At 47.8% G+C, this 8,188-nt stretch overlaps 1 pseudogene; it reads right to left on the reverse strand.

The window, feature by feature from the left end:
* Positions 1 to 3,623: 3,623 nt before the first annotated feature.
* Positions 3,624 to 7,285, reverse strand: LOC141086657 (BMP and activin membrane-bound inhibitor homolog pseudogene; annotated as a pseudogene).
* Between the last annotated feature and the right edge of the window lie 903 nt (positions 7,286 to 8,188).

Consider the following 8,188-nt stretch of genomic DNA (forward strand, 5'->3'; position numbering starts at 1 on the left):
CTATTGGCGAGATGTCCCCCTGCAGAGGCAGCGGGATACAGCCTGGGGGTTGGAGAGTCGAGGCCGCAGACCCTGAACGGGAGCAGGTAGCGGCGGAGCTGAGTGGCGGTTGGTAGGCCACTGGCGCAGCCAGCAGCTGCACTAGGGGACCCGCGGCAGGCGACAGCCCGGCTCTTGCCACGGACTGGAGCGGGGCGGCGGCGGCTGCGAGTGGCAATGGACAAGCCGCAGCCACGGTCGGGAGTGGAGCGGCAGTGGCTGCGTGCAGCAGCGGGCAGGCCGCAGCCGCGAGCTGGAGTGAGGTGGCCGTGGGTGACTGCAGCAGGCTGCAGCCGCGAGCTGGGGTGAGGCGGCAGCGGCCGTGGGTGACTGTGGGCAGGCCGCAGCCGCGAGCTGAGGTGAGGCGGCAGAGGCCGCGGGTGACAGCGGGCCGGCCGCAGCCGCGAGCTGGAGTGAGGCGGCAACGGCCGTGGGTTGGAGTGAAGCAGCGGTCTTCTGTCAGTCGGCTCAGTGCCGTCTCTCTGCAGTCCACCGTCTCTCTGCATCTCTGCAGTCTACCGTGAGACTCCCTCCCGTCGCTGTCCTCCTCTCTGGATTCTGGTCGGGTCTCTCGCTCCCTGGCGCTTCCACGGTCTCCTGCTCCTTCTGTCTCGTTCTGCTGACTCACTCTGACTGGCGTGCCCCTCCCCTTTTATATAGGCTCTACCCATTACCATTCTGTCAATCTCAGCGGTCCGTCCCCTAACTCTGCTTCCCGGAAATAGGCTCCCTAGGAACTTAGATGACGGTCCCCTTGGTTCCGCCCAGACACTCCGCAGGGGCCCTTCCTTCTACACTCCCCCATCCTGTATGCCAGCGGCTGCACTAGGGGACCCACAACGGGCGACGGCCCGGCTCTTGCCACAGACTGGAACGGGGTGGTGGTGGCTGCGAGCGGCAATTGACAAGCCGCAGCCGCAAACTGGAGTGAGGCGGCAGCGGCCGCAGGTGACTGCAGGCAGGCCGCAGCCGCGAGCTGAGGTGAGGCGGCAGAGGCCGCGGGTGACTGCGGGCAGGCCGCAGCCGCGAGCTGGAGTGAGGCGGCAATGGCCGCGGGTTGGAGTGAAGCAGCAGTCTTCTGTCGGTCGGCTCGGCGCCGTCTCTATGCATCTCTGCAGTCCACCGTGAGACTCCCTCCCGTCGCTGTACTCCTCTCTGGTTTCTGCTTGGGTTTTTCGCTACCTGGTGCTCCCACGGTCTCCTGCTCCTTCTCGCCCGTTCTGCTGACTCACTCTGACTGGCATGCCCTGCCCCTTTTATATAGGCTCCCCCCTACCGTTCTGTCAGTCTCAGATAGTCCCCTTGGTTCCGGCCCGGACACTCTGCGGGGGCCCTTCCTCCTACACCTAGATGACCTGCCATGGCAACAACAGATGAGAAGACCACCGACATACTCAAGGAGGAAGGAGGAAGCCGACAGACTGCTTTGACTCATCTGGATGACCCATCTGCCACCGCATTGACAAGTTTGGTCACATAGAAAGAGAATGTCCTTTAAACATGCGACATGGGGTCAATCGAGTAGTCCAAGAGTACGAGAGGGTTTTCAGCAAGGACGCTCTGGATTTTGGGCAGGTCAAGGGGATCCAATATCATATGCCTACAGGTGATCACCTACCCATCGAAAAGAGGTATCATCCTGTCTCTCCCGCTCATTACCATTGTGCCAAAAGTATGCTAAAAGAGATTAAAGAGGCAGGGGTAATACGAGACAGCTGCAGCCCTTGGGCAGCTCCACTGGGATTGTCAAAAAGAAAGATGGTACCATGCGCATGTGTGTAGATTATAGGCAAATAAATAATATCACAAAGATGCCTACCCCTTGCCACACATACAAGAGTCAGTGGCAGCATTAAAATCAGCCAAGCATTTCTCGACTCTAGACTTAACTAGTGGGTATTGGCAGGTTCCTGTTGCAGAGGCCGACAAAGAGAAGACTGCTTTCACCACACCAATGGGGCTATGGGAATTCAACTGTATGCCATTCGGGTCTTGCAACACACCTGGAACCTTCCAGAGACTCATGGAGTGCTGCCTCGGGCACAAGAACTTTGAGACTGTGCTGTTGTATCTGGATGATGTGATTGTTTATTCCAGGACATATGAAGGTCACCTGAAACACCCGGCAGGAGTCTTCAAAGCATTGTTCAACTTCAGCTTGAAGGTAAAACCATCGAAGGGTCATCTCCTGAAGCCCAAAGTGCAGTACTTAGATCACGTCGTGAGTGCAGAAGAAGTGGCACTGGATCCAGTGAAGGTGACGGTCATCAGAGACTGGCAAGTACCCACTACCATCTGTGAGGTTTGCAAATTCTTGGGGTTAGTCGGCTATTACAGACGCTTCATCAAAGGCTTCACAAAAATGGCTGCTCCCCTTCAAGACCTGCTAGTGGGCCACTCCAAAAAGTCCAGGACAGAGTGTCCCGATTGAGTGGAATGCCAAATTGAAAGAGTTCTTCAACAACCTTAAGCAAGCTCTCACCGGAGAAGAGATCTTGGCTTACCCAAACTATGGTCAGCCATTCATCCTCTACATCGATACCAGCAACGTCGGTCTAGGAGCGGTTCTATCTCACGAACAGCAGGGCAAGGAGAAATTCATCACCTATGCCAGTAGGAAGCTTCACCCTACCGAAATAAATCCTGACAACTACAGCTCCTTTAAGTTGGAGTTCCTAGCTATCGTCTGGGCATTGACTGAGAGGTTCAAGCACTACCGCGCCTCTTCCAAGTTCACCATCTACACCGACAACAACCCTCTGATGCATCTGGAGACTGCAAAACTCGGTGCCTTAGAGCAACGGTGGATGGCTCGGTTGCCCAACTATGAATTCGTCATCAAATATCGAGCTGGTAACAAAAATGCCAACGCTGATGCCTTATATGGCATGCCGCACCCACCTGACCTGGAAGAAGACCTGGTAGGCCTCGAAGAGATCGAGATACCGGCATTCCATCACCAGTATGCTTCCAGTGCATCCACTGTGTGAATAACAGGCATTCAGTCCAAAAAGTTTCCCTCAATCTGATACCTCATTATGGTTGGGCAGAGACACAGAGCAGTGATCTGGCTGTTTGCATGGGGAAGGAACTGCTTGATGCTGCCAACTCATCTCCAGCTCCTGATGCACCACCAGAAGTCCTAGAGCTGTGGAAAGAGAGGAAGAAGCTGTTCTTCTATGAAAGCAAACTGTGCCGAATGACTATCAACTCCCATACACATGAGTTGGTGCGACAGATCGTGTTCCCAAGAAAGGATGTACCAATTGTCCTTGAAGTCTACCACAACCAAGCAGGGCACTTTGGATGGAAGAAGATAGAAGTCATTATCCGTGCTCATTTCTTCTGGACAGGAATGAGCCAGTCAATAGAGAAGTGGTGTAGAGAATGCAGCCCATGTAACCTCAGAAAAAAGGATCGCAACAGCCAAAGAGCCCCCTTGAAGCCTATCATCTGCTTCCTAGTACTTTTTCCAATGGCAGATGGCAAGAACAACTGCAAAGGCCTTTCAAGAATATTTCTGCTGACCTGGTTATTGACAGACAGAAATCGGGCTTTCGAAGCAGAGGTCTGCCAAGAATTATTCACCTTATATGGCTATGAAAGCTGTAGTGCAGTCTGGAGAGTATCTGTTGCCTCTGATCCTGTAATCTTTTATTTTCTCTGTGGAACATCTGGAAAGCAAGCATTATAAGAAGAACCAATATCAATCCCCCTGCTACAGGCACAGCGATGACTGGAAAACATGTATTTGGAAGTCGTCTTGCTACACTTGTAAGGAGAGCTTTAAACTAGAACAACATGGGAAGGGAAGCAAAAGACCAGAAAAAGCCATACACCTGACAAATGCTATTGAGAACTCTGCTGTTAGAAGTGGAAAGGAAGAACAAAGACAAAAGAATCTAATTAATAAAAATATTGGAGAAAGAGAAACCAATCACAAACTAAAATGTTTCTATACTAATGCACAAAGCATGGGCAACAAACAAGGAGAATTGGAACTACTAACGCAGGAGAAGAAATATGATGTCATTGGAATCACTGAAACTTGGTGGGACAATACACATGATTGGAATGCAAGACTAGAAGGATACAACTTATTTGCAAGAAACAGACTTGATAAACGAGGAGGAGGTGTCGCATTGTATGTTAGAAACGCGTATATATCTGCACAGAGATTGAAGCTTCAGAGACTGGGAGTTCTGTGGAAACTGTTTGGGTAAGAATACAAGGACAGAACAATGGAAAGGACACCATTGTAGGCATTTACTACCGGCCGCCTGTGCAACCTGAAGATATGGATGAACTCTTTATGCATCAAATGGCCAAGTTCTCCCAAAAATATGACATAGTTGTCATGGGAGATTTCAACTATCCAGACATTTGTTGGGAATCTCTCTCAGGCAAAACTAACAGGTCAAGGAAATTCTTATCTTCTCTTGCTGACAACTTTATCTTCCAAAAGGTAGGGGAGAAAACAAGGGGAACTGCTACCTTGGATCTAATCCTTATAAACAGGGAGGAAATGGTTGAGGAGGTAAAAGTGGTTGGCACCCTAGGAGGTAGCGACCATGCTATTTTAGAATTTTGGATAACTAGAGGAGGAAGACCTGTGAAGACTCAGACGTCAAGGTTAGATTTCAGAAAGGCAGATTTTAAGGGATTCAGAAAGAGAATTGGAGGGATCCAATGGCTGGATATCCTTAAAGACAAAAATGTCCAGGAAGGATGGGAAATCTTGAAAAATGAAATTCTCAAAGCACAATTGTTAACAATTCCGAAAAGAGGGAAGAATAGGAAGCATTTAAGGAAGCCAGGATGGATGAACACAGAACTTAAGCACATGCTAAAAAGGAAGAAAAAAGTTTATAAAATTGAAAGAGGGAGGCATATCTAAAGAAGAATATAATGCTGTCTGCAGAACCTGCAGGGCACAAATCAGATTACTAAAGCTGACAATGAATTGAGGCTTGCAAGAGATGTCAAAAGCAATAATAAAGGATTTTGGGGATATGTCAAAAGTAAAAGAAAAGTCAAAGATGCTATAGGATTTTTACAGGATGAAAATGATGAAATGGTAAGACAGGATGTTGAGAAGGCCGAACTTTTAAATTCCTATTTTGCATCTGTTTTCTCTCAGAAAGGAAATGTGACATCAACTGCTCTTCACTGTCCTATTAAGGGAATAGAAGAATCCAGGATATCTATAAACAGAAAGATAGTGAGGAAACACTTAGCTAACCTAAATGAATTCAAGTCTCCAGGTCCAGATGAATTACACCCCAGAGTACTGAAGGAGATAGCAGAAGAAATTTTTGAACCCCTCTCCATAATCTTTGAAAATTCTTGGAGAACAGGAGAAGTCCCAGAAGACTGGAGAAGAGCAAATGTTGTTCCTATCTTCAAAAAGGGGAAGAAGGTGGACCCAGGCAACTATAGGCCGGTGAGTCTGACTTCTATACCAGGAAAGATCTTTGAACAAATTATTAAACAACATGTATGTCAGTACCTGGATAAGAATGAAGTGATTAAACAGAGTCAGCATGGGTTTGTAACTAGTAAGTCATGTCAGACTAACTTAATTTCCTTCTATGACGGAATCACTGATTGGGTGGATCAAGGAAATGCTGTAGATATAGTATATCTTGACTTCAGCAAAGCATTTGACAAAGTATCTCATACAATCCTTATTGAAAAAATGACTAAGTATGGAATGGGCAAGGCAACTGTTAGGTGGATTCATAACTGGCTTAGTGATCGGACCCAAAGAGTGGTCGTAAATGGCTGCACATCCAGTTGGAAGAATGTCTCAAGTGGGGTACCACAGGGCTCTGTCCTGGGCCCTGTATTGTTCAACATCTTTATCAACGATTTAGATGAAGGAATTGAGGGTAAACTCATTAAATTTGCTGATGACACAAAGCTAGGAGGGATAGCTAATACTAGAGAAGAGAGAGAGAGGATTCAAAAAGATATAAATAAACTGGAGAAGTGGGTAGCAACTAACAGAATGGTTTTTAACAGGGAAAAATGCAAAGTACTACATCTGGGCAATAAAAATGAAAAAAGCATATACAGAATGGGAGGAATAGGCCTAAGCAAGAGCACATGTGAAAAAGACTTGGGTATACTAATAGATCACAGACTGAATATGAGTCAACAGTGTGATGCAGCAGCAAAAAAAGCAAATGCAATTCTAGGATGTATTAACAGAAGCATACAGTCTAGATCACGTGAAGTCATTATTTCCCTCTACTCCTCTTTGGTGAGACCTCATCTGGAATATTGTGTCCAGTTTTGGGCACCACATTTTAAAAAAGACATCAACCAACTGGAGCAAGTTCAGAAAAGAGCAACCAGAATGGTGACCGGTCTGCAAACCCTGTCTTATGAGGAAAGGTTGCAGGATTTGGGATTGTTTAGTTTGCAAAAGAGAAGACTGAGAGGAGACTTAATAGCTGTCTACAAATATCTAAAGGGCTGTCACATTGTAGAAGGATCAACTTTATTCTCATTTGCACAAGGAAAGACTAGAAGCAATGGGATGAAACTGAATGGGAGGAGACACAGATTAGATATTAGAAAAAACTTTTTGACAGTTAGAGTGATCAATGAGTGGAACAAGCTGCCACGAGAAGTGGTGAGTTCTCCTTCAATGGATGTCTTCAAACAGAGGCTGGACAGACATCTGACTGGGATGATTTAGCAAATCCTGCTTTGAGCAGGGGGTTGGACCAGATGGCCCAGGAGGTCCCTTCCAACTCTACGATTCTATGATTCTATGATAGATGCTCTAAACCACTGTTCTTTGGACGAAGTCAACTCTTGAACCTTTGTGATGAGGTTCCTTGTGCTTTCATGTTGGTATTTGCTACCCATGCCTGATGTTTCACTCTTGGGGTGGGAGAGAACACCATGAAGACCTCTATAATTTCACATATCCTCGTGTCAACACTCCAGTTTGAGCACAGTGGCCCACTCTTGTCTTCGACGGCTTTGCACTTTTCTGTTGTCTTAGAAATAGAGTCCAGGCAGCCATGTGTGAGAGGTGACTTGGTGTTCTGTGGGTCAAGTAGACTGGAAAAGCAGGCATTCAGTTCTGATTTACACATGTATCCAGTTGTAACACAGTGTGGAGCGTCCCAGTAGCATCTGATTTCTCCTTTAGTGAGTAGTACGGCCATAGCGCAGAGCTCCAGTTGCAGCCAGATGGAGAGCAGGCTAGCTTGGCGATCCATTTACAAGCCTGCTCCTCCCCAGCTCTTCACTGTATGACTTCAAGGGATTGTGCAAAGAGTCACCATCCAACACCGCGGACATGCAGAAACAAGCCAGAGCCTCCAGCGCACACAGCGATAATCCAAGCAGCGGTTATAAACCAGCGGTCCGGATGGCTGTGAGAAGATCCGGACAACACCATACCATCCGCAAGATAACGGCCTATGCGAAAAAATGCATCAGCTGGTGATCGACTTTCTAAAGATCTTACCTCTAGAAGAGCGCAACCAATGGCCTGAGAAGTTGTCAGACCTAGTCGAGATGTATAACCACACCCCTACAAAATCGACTAACTTCGCCCCAGCTTACTTGATGCGAGCAAGACTAGGTAAACTCCCCATCGACCTGGAAATGGGTGTCCTAACACCAGAAAGCATACCTAGCTATCCAGACACAGACTAGAATACTGAGAGGCAACTACAGTACCGCAAAGTCCAGCAGTGTGTAAAAGAAAATCTGTTGCAAGCCCAGCAAAAACAAGAGCACATATGCTAGACGATCAGTGGGAGGATGAGCCCTACACAGTCCTACCATCTAATTTTGTCAACAGAAAGGTGATCCTCGTCACCAAGGACAGAGGAAAAATGTCTGTTACTGTATCCAGAGACCACCTGAAAGTTTGCCCAATTCAATTGCGCAAGAAAGATGGAAGTCCAGAAGTTCCTCAGCAAATGGAAGAGACTAAAGGTACTGTCACACTTAGCGATGCACCCGCGATCCCGACCAGCGATATGACGTGGTCAGGATCGCTGGTGCATCACTAAGTGGTCGCTAGTGAGCTGCCACACAGGCAGATCTCACTAGCGACATTGCTGGGGACGGGGGTCGCTACTTACCTGTCACACCAGACGATCCTGCGTCCTCCCGCCCG

This window comes from Dendrobates tinctorius, unplaced genomic scaffold, assembly GCF_039654945.1.
Source record: "Dendrobates tinctorius isolate UK_male_01 unplaced genomic scaffold, ASM3965494v1 ptg000032l, whole genome shotgun sequence".
NCBI lineage: Eukaryota > Metazoa > Chordata > Amphibia > Anura > Dendrobatidae > Dendrobates > Dendrobates tinctorius.